We start from the raw sequence: 16,506 nt of genomic DNA, 5'->3' as shown, positions 1-16,506 counted from the left end.
GATCCAGCCCATATCCCAGCATGCATCATTCCGCAGACCCCGTACAATGTTTCCATCTACTTCTCATTCTGCGTGTTGCTGCAGAGGAAGCTTTTCTTAAGATGCACATCCTGCTGCCGTCTCTAAAGTTCACCTGCTGAAGAGCTGTGGACACACCGGGGGGGTTGTCTTATTCCTCTGAAGCTCTGCTCTCACATCACTGTCACCAGTCACTTCTCCTGTAGCGGCAAATTAACCCAAGCCCAGACAGTGCAGTCAATTGTACCGTGTGTATCTGTCGTTAATTGCACTTAATTACACTCCAGCCACTCAGAAAACGAATGACATAAATATAATCGCATTAGCAGGCGGCTGCAGAGCTGAGAGGAGGCGAGAGGATGCAGGTCCTGCTCTGAGCATCAGCCCTTAAAGCGACATGAAGCAGCCTGCCGGTGCCACAAGGTGCAACCGGGACCTGTGTGTGTCGTGTGGCTCTGCACTCAGAGCGCGTGTGTGTCGTGTGGCTCTGCGCTCAGTGTGTGTTTCATGTGGGTCTCTCGTGTTTGTCTGCTCTACTCCGATGTGTGCATTATTTAACACTCGTTTCCTGGTAATCCACAGTTTCCGTCGCACTGTCGTCTCACACTGGTGCGTGTGTCCCTCGGTGACTTGTTGATGTTGCTTTGTTAATAAACTATTCCAGCAGAATCGCCTCAATGAAAGCAATACAAAATGGATAGAAATGAACACAAAGCTGTTCCTTGCACAGTGGCTGAGTGTGAATAAGTGTTCGATCATGTTTTTAAGTCCTGCACGGCCTCTTCCTCCGGGAGTCTGTCTTGTCCAGAATGCTGCTGTACAGATTAAACACTGAATGGACGACTCCTCATGAATTCTCTCACGGGGGGATTTACCATCCGTCTCCCTGTCGCTCCAATTTGAATTTCTAATGCCGTGCTTTAATATCGAGAGTGGGAATCGCAGCAGAGGTGAGGTTTATGAGCTCTTGGATGTTATTAAATGTCTCTGCTCTTCTCCGCGCATGGCGACCCTCTGAACTGCAATGCCTGCAGTCTGGGTATCGAACAGTGGGCCATGGTGGCGTGTTAGGCCTCATAAAGGTCAAGATTGTTTTGGTTCTGAACAGCATGACAGACGGAAATGACCGCCATGGTCCTCCCGCCAGCCGCCATGCGCTGTTCCCTCTCTGTGGTCCATTTCAGGAATTTTGTCTCTTTTCACAGCGATCGTCCTCAGCATCTGAACCCTGGCTGTGATTCTGATTCAGTGTGTCTGTTTATTCAGCAGCGTGTGAGAGGAATGCACTGTGGATACGATACGGCACTTCTGGCCCCGGTCGTGCCACAGTCGCACCGGATGCAGAGAGGGTTTTTGTCAGGAATTAAAATGAAGCAGAAATGACTGTAAGAAGACGGGATTAGAGGGGAACTAATAGGTGCCAATTTATTGTGTAAGTTATTTCAAATTCAATTAAGATAATTAACCATTTCCATGTGCGGAGAGAAGCCGGGGAAGGCTGACGTACCGGCTGGGCTTTATTAACGATCCCATTTAATCGTGGTGACGGCAGAGCGGCACTCGGCTGACCAGCATGCAAATTACATCGAGAGTAAAGAAATAAATCAGTGAACGCAGACGCACTGTTAGAGAGAGGGGTGGGCATTGTGTAACTGTGATGAAGAGACGCAGGGTTACCGTGTGCCAGGAAGCCATGCGCTGCCCCACACAGCCGGCACTGGGCTCAGGGCAGATCGATCTGCAGGAGAGCGGGTGTCTTCAAACCCCAGCAGCTCTGTGTCGGCCCCCCGCTCATCCCTGTCCGCACCCTGCTGTGCGACTCTGTGAATGTAGGAGCAGATACGAGCAGCAGGGATAAGAGTCGCCTGTCGCCTGGGGAAGTTTCTGTAACGCAGAGCTGACGCTGCATGTATTCGAATGCAGGGCTCTCTGCAGGACTGAGGGATCATCACTTGTGCTCGACATTACCAATCGATCGCCTCATGCATATGCAATCCGGTCCAGTCATTCATCAGAACGTATGGGAGCCCCGGGAACGTAAACAATGACACAGCCTCGTTAATTATCTCCGTGGGCCAGGCACCTACGTGCGCTGCGTTCAGGCCGGTCCTTACACTTCTGGGGGTCTTCTCTGAGGGAGGAGAAATCCTGCTTTATTCTTCAGTCCAGTTTAATAATGTAGATGTTCTCATTTTTACTAATTTATAGTGCAGATTCTACAGTAATAAATTATACAGGTAAAAATAAAAATAAATAAAATTACCAGCAATAATGTTCAGATAATATCTTCTTCGTAGCAGTTAATCAGGTGGGCAATCTGGCTTTTCGGTGATTAACTGTGTTGTTGTGCTTTAACACCAAAGTGTTTGACATTTATATTCGCTGGAACAATCCTGAGGAATGTATCGGCACCCCTAATGAACCCGTATTGACCGGGGCCTTCATGTACGGACCGAAGTTATTGCTGCTTCAGGGACGTTTATCAGCCACGAGGAGACGGAGCGAGTAAACAAATAAATACGGTCTGTCGCTACAGTGTCGATTAGTGTGGCGGAGACCAGTGCAATCAGGCGCTGCAGAGCCAGGCACATAAATACAGCCGGCTTTATTGGAAAAGGAAGCAGCTCAATGGAGGGGGCAGGTCAGATACCGGAGCAACACGGTGGGGGGGCTGTCATCACACAGCGGGATCGGCACAGAAAAAGAGCGCGCCAGGGTCTGAGGGAGGGGAAGAGTCTTCTGACCTGTCAAGGACGGTGGTTTAATGATGCGTTTAAGAATATAAGAGAGTGTCCAAACAAGAGGAGCCCATTCGCCCCATCGTGCTCGTTTGGTGTCCATTAATAACTAACTGATCCAAGGATCCTATCCAGTCTGTTTTGAATGTTCCCAAATTGTCTAATTTCCATTTGTGTCCCCGGGTGCGTGTGTCCCTGCTGATCTGGAAAAGCTCCTCTGGTTTGATGTGGTCGATGCCTTTCATGATTTTGAAGACTTGGATCATGTCCCCACGTAGTCTCCTCTGTTCCAGGGTGAAAAGGTTCAGTTCCTCAGTCTCTCAGTAGGACATTCCCTTCAGACCTGGAATAAGTCTGGTTGGTTTGGATCAAATGCGAATTAGATGACTGCCATTTAACCCTTCGCCTCCCCGGGCGGACCCTGTACTAATCTCCCACTCAGAGCTGTGATTATGTATTAGTGGAAGATGTTTCCTCAGAGGCCGTTGCTCTGTGATTATGTCTCAGGGAGGCGCTCGGTCTGCTTCAGCCCGTCGCTGGACGCTGGTCTCTGTGGCGAACGCTGATGTCTGTTGTCTGCTGCTGTATCCATTTCCTCTCCTCTGATAGCTGGTGAAGATTAACAGTCTGAACACCCATTAACATATTGTGCGTCGTATTGTCCGCTGTCTCCGTCCATCAAATTAAAGACGGGAGACGTTGCGCAGCTCTCCTCTCGGCCCCCTCTGTGCGATTTAGTGCTTTCCGCACCTCGGTTACCCCTGAGAGGGAGTGATGGGCTGAGGTATCGCCCCCTTTCCTGAGATTTCCCTAAAAACAAGCCGGCAACGGGTGATTCCTCAGCCCATCACCAGAGACAAAACCAATCCATAAGAGATAAATAAATATAATGGTTATTTCCCCGACTCTTTTTCTCTCATCATCATCCCGTTGACTGACAGGATAGCCGGAGAGCAGCTCTGCGTGGGACTTAAACATGTCCAACACAAGATTAAAAACACCACCGCGAAGCACTTAGTGAATTCCTAAGCCGGGCCGGGAGACGAATGCCACTTTGCCGCAGTGCCGTGTTGTGGTTGATCCCTGTGTAAATTGAGTATAAGCCCAGTGGGGATAAATGGCAGTGTTGCAGTCTCTGGAGGTTTGCCTGCCAGGCCGAGGTGATGGTGGTTTGCATGCTGGGGTTGTGCACAAGCACCGGTGTGAGTGATTTCCTCGCCGCCACGTCTGTGACTCCATGCCGTGAGACACCAGATGGCAGTTACTGCTTCTAGTCCACCTCAGAAATGAAAAATATCTCTAATTAGCTGGGTTTTCTCGGTAGGACAGAGATCCCGGCATCAACGTCCCCAAACCCAGAATAAATCCGTGGAGTCGTGTCTGCGCTGAGCCCGACACCTAAACACCAATCCTGAAATCCAGGCCTTTATTAAAGAGCGAGGAGGAGAGAGTTTTCAATTAGATCGGAGGATTTTAAAAGGCCTCCGTGAAAATAAAGTTGTTGTTCTTTTAGGTTTGATGTTCGGAGTTTTCAGTGTGAGGTGCCAGAGTGTTTTATTCACCCGGTCCTTGGTATTTCAGGAGATAAAGCTGGATTAATATCTATTTTATTGGTGCTTTTGGGCTTAGATGCTCCTGGAAGCTGAAACGGCTGCAGTTTGTCGAGTGACAGCAGTGTGTGTTACAGCAGGGTTTAACTGCACTCCAGCAATTGGCCAGAGCAGGTTTTATTTCTCATTAACTGTCTCTGCCTCAACTAGAGAACAACTGTCCCCGTGTTTCATCTCCACACGGGAAACACAGCTGGAGTAAAACACGGAGTATTTCTATCAATCTGAGCCCGTGCGATGGCCTCCTGGCGATGCCCGTGGCTGACAGTGGGTCTCACCGGGGTGCTGGGCTGTGACAGCCTGGATGACATGATGCAGAAAAACACTCATCTCTGGCAGGTGTGCCCTTGTGAGCGTAGGGCTCATCCCTGTTCGTTTTAATCTCCACAGATAGGATCGAGGTTCCTGCCGTGTTGTATGGTTACTTGACTGTCAAAAAACAAGAACTGAAATGTGTCCTTCCGGCGCGTCGTGCTGGCTGAGAGCGCCGCCGCATCCTCAGACCGATCTCCAATCTTCAGTTAGTAGAAATACCGGAACCAGATACTGGATTTTTCTCAGTTATCATCTTGCACTTTTTTGCTCACGTTATAATTCATCCCCTTTTCCCTTCCCTTCCCTTCTCACTGCCACCTAATTGTAGTCATAATAAAATACTCGTGGTCCTCTGTCCGGCCTTCGAACTGGCGTCTCTTCATGCATATCATTTGGTGCAACCTGTACCAGCTCGGCCTCCCGCTGTGACACCGGGGACGCGCCACACAGGGCACATGCATCTCCTCGCGCTCCTGCCGGGGGCACCGAGACGGGCGAGAGGAATCGCACTGGCAGCGGTTCAAGATATCGCCTGACCCGACCCCCTCGCTGCCCTCCGGACGGCTGCTCGGTGACAGAGCGGTCACACACATGCGAGACGCAGTTGTAAATTTCGACTGTCACAAACCGGTGGACACATCCCGAGTGAATAAACAGAGGTATCTCCCACAAGGACCGACTCCTAAATCACGAGCAGCGCGGAATGAAGCAGTGTGCTGACTGTTTGGCCTGTCTGTTATCCAGGCGGCGCAGCGAGCTTCAAGGCATGATTGCCCCGTCTCTGATTTATTTCACAATTATCTCTCTCTTTTTATGGCGGTTGGGATTGACGCGCCCCTCGATGGCAGGGTGAGATGGGGGCGATGCTCGAACTGCACGGGAGGGAGGGAAGGAGGGAGAGAGAGAGAGAGAGAGCGAGCGAGCGGAGGCTGACGCGGGCAGAGGACGGTGACTTGAGAAACGCATCTGTCATGGTGAGCAACGACCCGGGCGATGCGGCACATTGTGAGCCAGCTCTGTCACCCAGAACCGCTACAGATGGGGGTCCGGAGGTGGAGAATTCCTCATAGAGAAACGAGAGGCAGGTACACATCCACACTGTGGCCCCCAGAGACAGCTGCGCAGTTGTTGTCTGGCATAGTGGGGGCGTTGTAAACAAACAGACTGCTTTCGCTGCCTTTTTTTCACTGAAGGCAGTCCCTTCCTTTTATAGTATCGGAGGCTGTTTCCTCGTAATTAGATTGAGTTCTGTGAAGGTCGGTGAAAGGAGTCCTGGAGCCACTAGAAACAGAAAGGGCTTCAGAAACTGTTCTGACTCCTCGTCTCTGAACCTTTTCTGAAAGTTGAAGACAAGAAACAACAACAACAATTTGTTAATGTTGTGCTTGATTTTGCGCCGAGGGCAGATTGTGCAGTTTAGCATCCGAAATGAAGCCGAAACTGTTCATAATCTGCTTAATCTGCTAATACGGTTATCGATGTAAGAAACAACAAAGATTCCAGCGGTATCGCTCAGTTACACGGGTCACTTCAGCCTTCAGACTGACAGAGAGTCTAGTTCACTTTTAACCAGCCAATCGGTTCTTTTTATAGTATATACAGTTATAGATCTATACAGTATATAAAGCAAAACCACAGATTTGTTTGAGAGGTGAGGTGGCACCAGGACCTGATCGCACAATAATAAAACCACTCCCCATGGCCGAGACGCTCAGCAGGCGCGTCGGGGAACAGACTCTGCGTTTCTGGAAGAGGCCCAAGCGCGGTTCGCAGCGCCTCTGTGTGTTTGTGTGTCTGTTTATTTGAGTGGCTCCCCCGGCAGCTCGTGAAAGCGGGTTTTCTCGGGAGCAACGCTCTCCTCGGAACGGGCCTCGGCGTGGGTGAGAGCGCGGTTGCTTAGACACAGGTGTCGCATTTTTAGCTCAGGATCCCCTCCTGCCTGTGGGTTCCCTCCAGGATGGTGATATTTCCAGGCAGCCGGCGAGATTAATGTCCCGGCGCTGGGGCTGTGATTGACTTGCCAGGACTTCTCGAAGGCGCCGCTGATTGCGCCGGGTTTTGTCGAGTGCGATTCATGAGGGTTGGAGCAGCGCAGGACGCACAGACCTGTACGAGTGCGCCTCAGTGTCGGCGCGTATCTGCAATTTGCAATCATGTGGCATTGTGTCTCGCCGGCAATGATTGAGCCGCAGTGTTACCTCCAGTATTGGTTAATTATTTATTGAGATTCATCAAGGTTACTGGCGACGTCCTCTCCTTTGTCAGCTGCCGAGTGTGTTTATCAGGCTTTCTTTGTTCGCCGTGTTTTTGGGGTCCATTGTTGGTATAACCGGCGGTGCCAACTGAACACTTCGCTTGATGAAGAGCAGCCGCAGAGAGGAACCGCTGAGAGAACCACCGGGCCGGTCCCAGACCGAGAAACCACACAAGCGCGAGGCACACGCTGTGGTTCGTTGGCTGCTGTCAGATCTGAAGTCTGTTTCTTTTCTCCTGCCAGGGCCTGGCTAGGGAACCGAATAATAAAGTTGTGATGGAGAATCTTGCTTTCTATAAGTCAGGAGAAATGTGTTAGTGTTTGTTGTTCGGTTCCCTCCGTTATAAACCCGGGTTCTGGTGCAGACAAAGACGGGGCTGAGAGAAGTGAGATCTCAGTTTCATTTTTAGACACGTACCTGCAGTCTGTGTGCGGTGACTCATCCCTGACTGAGCGCTGATGACACAGACCGGCTTCTGAGTGGCGCTGTTACCCCAGGTGTCTCTGTGGGGTCGGTGTCTCTCCGCTCAGTGTGACACTGATGAGACGCAACCGGGTCTCACGCCCCTCCCCGTGGCACCGCGAGGTCAGCAGGGCGCGCCCACGGCACAGCAGGCCACAGTCAGCGGAGCCGAGCAACATATAGCAAAAAAAAGCTGCAGCTTGGCTCCGGTTGTCCATCTCCTGGTGAATCCAGCCTTTTCCCAGAGGAAGCCTGCATTTCGTGGGCAGCCCCTGGTGTCTGAGGACTATTTGCCCAGTGCCGTTCTGATGTTACTGTCCAGCTCGGCCCGTCTGTGTGGGATTCCCCCAACTGACAGAGCGCCAGTGGGCAGCCTGGTGTGGGGGCGGTGGGCACATGCCAGCTGGCACAAACAGGCAGCCGCGCATCTCTGTGGGGCGGCAGCGCCGTCAGAGCCTCCAGTCCAGATGGCCGCAGATATTGCAGGCTGGCTGTAGGTGCCAGACTGGCCTCTTGAAGACGTCCAGAGAACGCTGCAGCCAGAGCCCCTCTCGCCGTCTCTACTCCGCCTATCCCCTCCGATCGTTTCTTGTTTGTCGAAGCTGCAGTGCCCGTTAGGTCGGTGTCTCTCACCTCGCTCCTCTGCGCTTGGTCACATGGTGGTCTGGTCCTGTTAATTATAAGAGTCTGCTGCTCTGTCCCCTGGAGTCACATTAAGAGGATGCAACAGACGCACACATCGTAGATGAACCGGGTGTCTCATTATTTGCTCAATGGCATTTCTGATGCTCTATAACGTGCCACTGTGTGCTGCGCAATACTGTCCCCTGGCTGTTGTTTTCTCTCCTCCGCCTGGTGAGATTGCGGGTCCAGGCTCTTGTGCAGAAAACCCCAGTATCCTTGACTCGGCTTTCAGACGTGACCACAGGAGCGATCTCTCCGCGCTCGGTGCCGGAGTTTCGGGAGGCAGTCGGGTCGGAGCTGGAAGCGTTTGAAAAGATGAAGGCGCCCTACGAGCAGCGTCTTTGTTGTCTGTGTCGCGCGCACAGACACGCTCTCAGTGTGTTACAGCTCTTGCATCACCTCCCTGTGTGTGTGTGTTTTGTCTGCTGTGTGAAGCATAAAGTGTTTGAATTGCTTTCAGCACCTCGAGCTGCAGTTTTTCTTTCTCCCAACCTCTCCCTTTGAGTCCCCAGTGTTTGGCAGCCGCCAGGGGAGACGGGTTTGTCCTCTGTGCATCGGGAGGAGAGCGTTTCAGTGGCGACGGATGATAAATGATTCATCGCACGCTGATCAAATAAATAAAACAATCAGGGCCTATTGTAATACAGATTGCGCTCCGGTGCGCTTCGTGTTCGATTACGCCGAGCGTTTGTTTCCCGAGCCCCGCGAGCGTCCTGACCCACGAGCGGGCGGATGGCGGCATGTGGGGGGGGAGGTCACCGCGGACGGGCAACCCTGCCGTCCTTGGGCTTCACAGGCCCAGAGCGCAGCCGGCTCCCAGGCGGCCCTGTCAGAAGCGCGGCTCAGTTACTGACGGTGGGCATTACGGGAACCTAATGCAATTGTGTTATTGGCAGCGAGTTAAAATTGTCGTTAAAACCGGAGACAGGAATAGAAACAGCTTCCAATAAAACACACCGGCACTCAGAGGCACCGCAAATAGTGCAGCGATTGAGAAAATCGTTCTGGGAAATTGCCCTTCAACAGGACTGAGGCAACGGCCAGGACTCCTGTGCCTGACGGGTGGATTTCCTGCCCATCTGGATTTGTGTTTCTTATACTGCGACTCACACCCCCCAGCTGGACTATCTCATGGGGTTGTGAGGTATCAAGATGCAGTGGTGCCTCGTTAACGGCACCGATCTGGGGTTGACTGATTGGACATGAAAGGCTTAAAAAAATATATATATATGTATCAGTCATTCACAGTCTATTGATCGAGCAACTTATGATCCGCATTCAGATGAAACCCTGGAAACAAAGGCCGCCTCTCAGCAGCGCTAAAGAAATACTGTTTTATTGGTAGAAGTATTTTACATTTACAATAAAAAACATTCAAAACAAATTTTAATACTCATGATTAATTTTTTTTTTAAATCAATTCTTAAAATCACCTAAAAAAAATTAAATCTTTGTGATTTAACGAAAACAAAATACTAAACTTCAAATAAACAAGTGCACAAAACAAACGTGATTAAAGCAAACTGCTACCAACATAAAAGTCAAATACATTGAAAATAACTGAAAATGCACTGGACAAAATAAAGAAACAATTAAAAAGGTAAAAATAAAAAACAAACCAAAACGGTCCAATGCATTTAAAATTAAATACAATACGGTCAATGTATTTGACAAAAGAATAAAACAAAACTAAACCAAAAAAAAAACTAAACAATTAGTGTTTTAAAAACAACTAAATCTTTAAAAACAGTTAAAATTCATTTTTAAAAGTCATTTTAAAAAGCAATCATTCATAAAAGGGTTAAAAGATCTTGGACTCGGGCTCCAGCAGGGGGAACTGACCATCCCCGGAGGTGGGTCCCATCATGGGACCCTGAGCTCCCCCAGATCTTGTATATGCCAGTTCTTATAGGCTTCCTCCTTGCCCCTCTGATGGACCTCCAGATTGACGTAGTCCCTCAGAAGCACCATGCCCCTCCGCGCGATGACAATCGGGTCCAGCTCCTGCTTATTGAATAGACGACGACTTTATGGAGGCCTACTTCGAGGGCAAAGGCTCGGAGCGCCCTGTAGAATGGCAGGGGATCCCACGAGTGCGGCCTGGTGTTGTCCATGGCGCAGAGGCCGAATGGTCTCAGGCTGCTGGCAAAGTAGAAGCGGTTCATAAAACTCACTTTCTTGCCAGCAGCCTGGATGTTCTTGACCACATAGGCCAGCCCCTGCGCCTTTATCAGCCGCACTACGTCCGGGACCCCCCTGCCTCCATCCAGGGTACCCTTCACCATTTGAACTCTCTTCAGCCTCTCCATTTTGCTCCCCCAGACAAACCCGAAATATAATCCTGGTCACTAGTTTTGCGACAACCTTGTCTGGGGGGAAGATCATTCCTACGTAGAGGAGTATCGGGAAGAAGATGGCCTTTACGACCAGCACCTTACCAGCCATCGTCAAGGTCCTTGTGCTCCAGCCGTGGATCTTTCTTAGCAGCGCTAAGCGGAGAGTCGTGAAGTATAGCTTTCACTGAGACCCGTCCGCGGCTTTATTCTCCATCAGATTTCCAAGGCTGAGCGGCTGGCACCATCTCCCCTTATTTAAAGCCCTTTCCCTACGACATTACGATCACTATTTTGCTTTAATCAAATAATGGAGCTGAAAGGCCGTCGCGTTGGCACAGCCTCATCGCTTTTAATCCAGAATTATAAATTGCTATTACACTTCATTATGCCGCCCCTCCCAGGACAAACTCGGCGGGTTCTGAGCTGGAAATGGAAAATTGCAATTGTTCCGCGGGTTTGCGTTCCCTGGACGCTTGATTATGTTAAGATGTTGGAAATTCGGCTCGTCTAAGAGGTAAATAGATTTTTTTATAGGAGAAAGCGCCTCTCTCTGCCTTTGCGTAGAATAAGAAGAAAATAGAAGAGTGTCTGAGTGCTGAAAAGCAGCGTGACACAACTGTTATTGCATTGCAAAGAGCAGAGCGGTTCAGTTTTATTTATTAATTTGACTGCAAAATGTGTGACAGGTTTTTTCATCTGTTCTTGAAAAGGACGGGATATTTCGGTTAAAGCAGGCGGCCGACGGGAGCTCTGCACCACACAGGCAGGCAACGCGGCTCCTCCATTCATGTTTGATACGGTTGTGCATGAAAATTGGTATGCCTGAAAAAATTAAATAAATAAATTACGTTCCTGTTTCTTGCAATCCGGCCGGCGCTCGTGGGAGAAGGGGAGTTGTCTTCAGACCGGCCAAGTCATTTCTTTTTCTATTTCAAGTCGCTTTAGTCTTGATAACGTTCCCTGTGGGTTTATTGAAGTCTCTCTCTCTCTCTCTCTGTCAGCGTCTGGGGAAATAAACGCTGCAATCTCTCTTGGCGTTGAATTGCATGCATCAGTGGCTCCCAGTGACAAAAGCTTAAACCATTTATTTCTTGCTTGCTTTTACGGAGAGAGGCTTGATAAGCTTAATAAACGACTGCGTTTCGAAAACTTTGTATAATGCCTTAAGTTCTTTAAACAAAAGTTTCATTAGGGGCAAATTGCATTTAAAGCCGTGCGTTCACAGTTTAGCTACACAAACACTCTAAACTCATTTTCATTTCCAGCGTTTGTTTTGCAACATTAAAGGACAGGCGGTTTCACGTTTGAGTTGTTACTGGTTTACTGACACTGGACGGCAGGAAAAGTGTCCAGGATGTTACTGATCGTTTTTTAATTTGAATTGTTCTATCGAGTTTTTAAAACAAAGTGTAACTTCTCAGTTAAAACGCGTTTCGGCACCCCAGCGAGGTTTCGATTATAGCGCTTGTAATTCAGGTCAGGAGGGCGGGATGGGATGCGCCAGTGCGCTTGTAGCTCCGGCAGCTTCAGGGGAAGCAATTATAAAGAGGCATTTTTTAAAACATTATGTCTCCCGTGGAGATGCGTTTTTTGTTCTTTGTTTCTTCTTTAACCCACAAAGCCGAGCCCTTAAAGGATACGTGAATAAGATGCACGAGTGAGAGTTAGATGTCAATTAGCCGGTTTTCAGGCGGAGGTTTTGTGTGTGGAGGAGTCGGGGGTGCTGTGCGGTTGGCAGGGGATCGTGGTGTTTATTGTGCGAGTTGTCATCTCTGTGTGGCATGCAGGGGGCATCGGGGCGTCGCTGTGTGTTTTCAGTAAATGTAGAGAACAGAGAGCGGATATCGACAGCCTGGCAGGACACGCGCTGCAGTATCGCACAGTAATCACATTCTGCAGGCCTTGAAAAGCAATACACGAGACAGTCCCGCAGGTTTATTATTTATTTATTTGTTCTTTATCAGGGTGATCATATATTTTGAAAGGGGAATCTGAGGAAGCGGTATCGTACGGCGCCTGCAGTAATACTGTGCGATATCTCAGAGCTCGGGCTGTGCAGCGTCCTGATCTCCTTTTTCTCTTTCTGGTTCTCTCATCTTAATTGTCCCTCCCCGCCCCTGTACGACCTCACTGGACTGATCTGCCGTGTTTTAACACACAGGGTGACTTGCGCTTTGAACACGTCTGGCACTGTAACCCATGGCTTTATTTGAAAGAATAATCCGTGATAATCCGTGTCCCTCTCCCCTGGTGATGAGCCAACACGTGCTTTCTACTGTACTCCACTCTCATACGCTACCCTCCACATACCCTACTCCACTCTCATACTCTACTCCTCTACCTCTCTACTCTACTCCACTCTCATACTCTGCTCCTATACTCCAATAATGCTGCGCTGTGCCTTTAAGTTTATCTGCATCTCGTCCTCCTTTTCAAAATCAGCTTTTTCACTTCGTTAGTCCAATTAGAGCTTGAATGGCTCGGTACGTCTTTCCATCCTGAGCCTGAACAGAGCCGTTGAAATCGAGTTACTGCCGTCAAGCCTGTCTCAGGCCCGAGGAGTCCGGGAAATCAGGAGGGGAAGAAAACTGCAGCCCGGGAAGTCTTTTTGTGTCTGAGAGAGGCAGAGGGAAAGAGGCAGGGAAAGAAGGAGGGGGGTTGAGAGAGAGTGGCAGGGAGAGGGGGACAGAAAGAGGGTCGGAGGGAGGGTGAGAGAGAGGCTTTGGGAGAGACAGAGGGAAAGAGGCAGAGAAGGAGAGAGCAGCAGAGAAAGGGGGCAGAAAGAGGGAGAGAGGCACGGAATGGGAGAGAGAGTCAGAAAGGTAGGGAGAGAGAGGCAGAGAGGCTTTGGGAGAGGGAGAGAGGGAGGGGGGGAGAGGTAGGGAGAGGGAGAGTGGCAGGGAATGGGAGAGAGGGAAGAGGCACCTAATCCTCTCAGAAGCTCAGACAACGAGCTGCTCACAGACAATGTTTGCACACATGGATCGGACATGTTCAGTCTGAATGACACAGAACCGATGACCGGTCCTTGCCAGGCGGATCGGCAGGATTCAGAGCTGCTCGGAGCCGCCCAGAGAAGTGGTGGCAACGGCTCGGGCCACAAAAGGTGTGGCTTGTTTTTGGCTGAAGCCTAGATTGTCAAACACGTCCCCTATCCTCAAAAAATACCCTGAAAATAGAGAATCGCAGAAGCTAAAACACGATTTTGCATACTTTGCAAATGCATTCCACGCTGCAGACAGTGACAGTATTTGCCTGCACTGTTTCAGAGTCATCCTGACATCCGTGCGCTTTGAGCGTTTTGTAATTTTAATTATGAATTCATTTAATTCTTCCTCACAGTTCATTCAATTAATCCCAAATCTGGGAAAAGATCGCATCTGAAAGGATCGGGGCTGTGTGGGACGCACTCTATGGGCTCCGCACAAAAGACGACCTTAAACAAAGGCATGTGAAGGCATTTCATGCGCAGGCAGCAGCCTGGCCTTGCTCTCCTTCGACCACGCAGTGTGGCAGTGGGCCTGCAGCCTCCATCAGCCCTGCGCGCTGCTCCGTCATCGCTGTATCCAGGAGCACTGACGCACGTCCCTGTCGCCAGCATCGATCGAGCTCTTCACACCCAGGAGCAAACTCAAAGAGCTGGTGTCCTTCACCTTTCACTTCTCAGGAAGAAGAAGGAAAACGGTGAAGACATAGCCATGAAAGACAACAAAGCAGGACAATTGAGACACCTGAGTGTCTCGTTCCTGTCAGGCCCTCGATGGGTTTGTGAAACTCTACGCAGGGGCTGATGCAAGTCTCCTCGAGCCCAGGAGTCTTGATTGTGTCAGCGGACCATGCCGGGTAGCTGGAGCCGCAACAAAAGACGCAGGAAGCTGCCAGTGCGGTGAAGACTTGTTTGATTTGTTCTCTGAATAATTGAATAAGCGATTAAAGACATGTGCGGCGCTCCAGCTCATCAGAGGCAGGCAGAGCAGGTAGAGACAGGGCTGCTGTTGTTAAACCCGAGGGAGAGAAGAGGGACGTCTCGGGGGATGGTGACTCGGACAACATTGCTCTACCTGGTGCTGATCACTCCTCTCAACGCCCGTGATTTATTTGATCGGCACTGAAAAGCCGACATTATAGCTCCTGAGCTTCGTTTAGCCGCGCCTTTCTGTATCTCGCGTCCCGGGGGGCCGTAATCCTCAACAGGGCAGAATTAAATCTGACTAATTTATCTTGTATGTAAATATATTTTCCAAACATAACGTAAAAATAAACGTCTCCTTGGAGCCCTTATGTGTAAAGTCACAGAGTTGCGTTACAGGAGGTTGAGGCGGCAAAGACATCCAGGAGCTCCTGATCAGAGAGCAGCATCCTCCGGGCAGGGCAGTGCCTGGGCTGCTGTAGAAGCAGCCTCGGGCCGGGAATTATACCTAACGGCTGCCTGTGGCCAAGGATGTTTAAATTCAGTCTTTGAACAGTTTTCACCAGCGGCTTCTGAACACTTCAGTGCCCTGGGGCCCCGTTTGTGAATCTGAACACTCGCTATATTTCAGTTGTTCCTTCCTGCACAGCTGTGGGAACCAGGTTGTTATTGCTCGGCCGGTACTCAGTGGACAAGTAATAATGTAGTAACAGTCGAGGAATAACACAGTAATAAAGCATCACTTTATTACTATGTTATTCAAAATCATGAAAGGCATCGACCACATCAAACCAGAGGAGCTTTTCCAGGCGAATGGGCTCCTCTCCATTGGACACTTTCTGATGTCACTTACCAGTCACTGAAATGGACAAACGATTCCGCTGCGGTACAGAAACTCGGGATCGTGATATTATTCATTAACAGGGTCGATCTTTATTTACAGTACATGCTGCAGTGACCTGTAATATTTTATTGATACACTTTCCCACCAGGTTCTGTCCGGTCAGGGCGGTTTGGGTCGGGACCGTTAGACTTTGAAAGCTCCACTCATAATTTTCAGCTGCAGTTTTGCAGCCGCAGAGGAATCGGAGCAGAAAACCTGAAGTGAATCTAACATGAGCCGAGTATCGAGCAGCATCTCCCACCGCTGCCCAGTACGAACATCTCCAGTGTCAGCTCAATGAACCCTGTCTTCATGGTCAGCTGAAGCAGGTTAAGACCCCCAGCAGCCCCCCCAGATATCAAAACACCCAGAATGCCTTGCTTTGTGAAATGCAGCCTGTATTCCCGAACCTGAAGGGCTGCAGAAGCACATTGTTGGCACCAGCTGAGGCTCGTTGGGTCTGTGTGAAGTGGTCGGGACAAAGTCACTGGTTCCCAATGTGGCTACCGGCCCGGTGCTTTGTCTGGAGGGTAAACAGTGTGAACCTCTGCCTGCTTGAAGCTCGACCTAGACTCGGCACCAGCATGTTGGCATGAGGCTGAAGATTGTGTTTCCAGGCTCGCAGCCCAGAGAGAAAATATTCGAGACACAATCGCTGCACTGCAAGTGGTCACTGTTCTGTTATGGCTTCTGAAAACAAGACAAATGGCTGTTTTATATTATCATCATCATTATCATCATTATTATTAATTATTTAATGAACGAATAGCTGCTCGAGTTCGGCCTCGGTGTTCAACGTTTTCTTGAATGTGTAGAATCTCGTTCCCGGAACAAACTGCAGCCTGGTCTCCCATTGCAATGAAAGCCAGCGCTTCTCCTCCATTGTTCCTCTCTCCCCTGCAGCAGTTCAGTTTGTTCTGCTGAAATTAGTAATTAAAAAAATGCAGTTAATTAGAAAAAAAAAAGGAAAAAAATCTGTTTGCTGTCACAATTTCATCTGTTTCCAAGACGCTGCTCAAACACTCTCCCTGTCGATACCGTTGAGCCCCACGCATGGCATTTTCGGCACAACAAATATGATGATTTTTTTCAGTCCAGCGCCTCGCTATCACAGAGCGTTTATCACCGAGTGCCATAATCCTCTCACAGGGCTCAGGCTGTGTTTACAGGGCACCGTGCCACCTCCATTGTGAAGTTATTTACAATTTTACAAGCGTGAAAACATTGCTTTTCTTTTTTCCCACCCAGGACATTGTAAATCAATATGGAAGCAAAGCGACCCACAAGTTCTGCAA

At 49.6% G+C, this 16,506-nt stretch overlaps 1 protein-coding gene across 1 annotated transcript in view; it reads left to right on the top strand.

Annotated features, from left to right (window-relative positions):
- doc2b (double C2-like domains, beta) overlaps window positions 1-16,506 on the top strand; it is a 129,185-nt gene that overhangs the window by 48,537 nt on the left and 64,142 nt on the right. The window lies entirely within an intron of this gene.

This window comes from Amia ocellicauda, chromosome 22, assembly GCF_036373705.1.
Source record: "Amia ocellicauda isolate fAmiCal2 chromosome 22, fAmiCal2.hap1, whole genome shotgun sequence".
Classification (NCBI taxonomy): domain Eukaryota; kingdom Metazoa; phylum Chordata; class Actinopteri; order Amiiformes; family Amiidae; genus Amia; species Amia ocellicauda.
This window is presented reverse-complemented; position numbering and strand designations above follow the sequence as displayed.